A 2,927-nucleotide genomic window follows, 5' to 3' on the forward strand; every position below is an offset into this window, starting at 1 on the left:
ATCTTTCACTACCCAGAAGTTCTGCCTATACCTCCTGCCTAGCTATTGCCCATTCAGCTCTTTATTACACCAATCACAGCAATACATTTTCACATAGTGTACAAATAGCCCATAACACAGTGAGAGCCACTTTGAGGCACAACAGTGTTCTTATAGTAAGCCATGCCTCCACTAATAACTCCCTTCTGAACAAAACGAACCTTTTAAGGTTAATAGAATGTTTGTAGGGCAGATTTAGTTTTATAGCAAGACTGGGCAGAAGAGCCAGAGATTTCTCATGTTATTCCCATTCCCTATACAGGCCCAAGCTCTTACGATCAACATCCCCTCTAGTCATTTAAGTTGGTGAATTCACACTGATGCATCATCACTACAAAAAGTCCATAGTTCTCACTTGTGATGTACACCGAATACACTACCACACATAGTGACTATATAGTATCACATAGGGTAGTTTTACTGCCCTAAAAATCCCTCATGTTCTACCAGTCCATAACCAACCACTTTGCATTTAGCCCCTGGCAACCACTGATCTCTATATTGTTGCCACAGTTTTGCCTTTTTCCAGAATGTCATTAGTTGGATCTGTAACGTATGTTGTCTTTTCAGAATTTTTTTTTCCACCAAGCTTTCTCTATGTCTTTCCATGGCTTGACAGCTGTTTTTTTTAAGTGCTGAATATTCCATTTTCTTGATAAGCGCTGCTGCTTATTTACATTCACTTTTAGAACACCTTGGTTGCTCTGAGATTTGACCAATTGTGAATAAAGCCACTATAAATATTCATATGCATGGTTTTGTGTGGGCACTAGCTTTCAGTTCATTTGGAAAGACACTAAGATATGCAGTTGCTGAGTCATGTTAATATATTGGTTTTGCAAGTGGTTGAGGTTGCCTTCTGCCAAGGCTGAACCACTTTGCGTTTCCATCAGGCAGTAAGTGAGGGTTAGGCTGCACGCGCTCCCTAGCATTTGCTGTTGCCTTTCTGATTTTGGCCTTTCTGAGGAGCACACCCATATGTTATTACCTCTCTGTTAGTTTACATTTTGTGTGTGTGTTGTGTTTGGCAATTCTGGGAATTAAACCTAGGTCCTCACACATGCTCGGCCAGCACTCCAGCCGACCTGGTTGCTCTTGTGTTAATTTGCAGTTTCCCAATGACAGCTGATGCTATATTCTTCATCTGTATATCTTCTCTGCTGGTTGTCTATTAAGACCTTTGGACCATCTTCAATTGAATTGTCGTTTCTGGCTTGCTGTTTTAAGGAGTCATGTGTGTTTCAGATAACAGCGTTTTATCACATGTATCTCCACAAATATTTTCACCCAGCCTGTGACTTATCTTCACATTCTCTTAGTCTCTTACAAAAGAGAAAAATTACACTGTAATCAAGTTCAAGTTACCAATTCTTTCGTTCATCGAGGCAGTCTTTGCTGCTGTACCATAAAACCTATTCCAGAGCCAAGACAGTAGAGCTTTTTCTTTTATGTGCTTTTCTGGGAATTGTATTGCTTTGTATTTTGCATTGAGATCTCTGATCTAGCTTGAGTTTATTTGTGGGAAAGGGTGTAAGGTTTGTTTTTCTAGACTTTCTTTACATGGAAATGTCCACTTTTTCTAACCCTATTTTTAAAGGATTATTCTTTTTCTGTATTGTACTGCATTTATTGCTTCGTTGAAGGCCAGTTTATTATATTTATGCGGCTCTGTTTCTAGGCTCCCTAGTCTATTCTATTCACATAGTTTTCTATTCTTTCATTGATACCACACTGTCTTGATTATTACAGTTTTATTGTGTCTTGAAATCAGATAATGTCAGCCATTACACTTTGCCCATGTTCTTAAACAGAAAGTTGGCTGTTTTAAGGCTTTCACTTCATATAAAATTTAGAATTGATCTCACAGCCTTCCTTTAGCTTTGGATCCCCTTGGCCCCAGTGTGGAGTGGGTCCCTGCTAGGTCCTCTTATAACACCAATCTTTGCAGGATACCTCCCATGCCATGGTGTTTTTTATAGTGAAGAGCAAGTGTATCCCATTTGGATAGAAATCTTTAATGGACGTAGGGCTGAAAAGAGGTGGGTAAGTTTCAAGGCAGCGAGCCTATTCTCAGAAGAGGGAAGTGTTGGAGGCCCTCTAGATATGCTACTTTTGTGGAAGGTTCAGAGAGAAAAAATTAATTCCTCAAGATAACCAAATGAGTTTTAGATCTGTATGCAGAGAAAACCAATAAATGAAAACTAGGCACTGGATAAATGACTAGAACTGTTGATTCTGGGATGTGAGACTATAGGGAAGGAGGGAGGGAGGGAGGGAGGGAAACAGAAACAGAGACAGGGGTGGGGTAGGTACTATAATCATGTCAATAAAGATTAACAGTGGTCGGGCAGTGGTGGTGCACACCTGTAATCCCAACACTCGGGAGGCAGAGACAGGTGGATCTCTGCGTTCGAGACCAGTCTGGTCTACAGAGTGAGTTCCAGGAAAGGAGCAAAGCTACACAGAGAAACCCTGTCTCGAAAAAACAAACAAACAAACAAAACAAAAACAAAAACAAAAAACAAAAAATAAAGATTAACAGCGTTCTTTGTCCCAAACCACAGAAATGGCTAAACATCGCCCTCTCCTGGTTAAAATGAGTAACTGCTGCTTCTTTACCATTTGTCAATTACAGTCCTCATTCTAAACTTTCTGGAAATACCCTGTCAGAACTGGTCCTGGTTGCCAATAGAATCCAAAGCAGAGCAAATCCAGAATTTCTTCAGCCCTCCCCAAATCCCAGAACGAAAGTCCAGCTTTGGTGCTTTCAACCAGCCTTTTCTTGAAATGACCATGTTTGCAGCTGGTGAGAGGAGACAAGGAGGAGAAGGGAAACAGTTTTTTCCTACATGATTTAGTCTTGGCTTCAAATTTGTCACTTGATATAA

This window comes from Onychomys torridus, chromosome X (genome assembly GCF_903995425.1).
Source record: "Onychomys torridus chromosome X, mOncTor1.1, whole genome shotgun sequence".
NCBI lineage: Eukaryota > Metazoa > Chordata > Mammalia > Rodentia > Cricetidae > Onychomys > Onychomys torridus.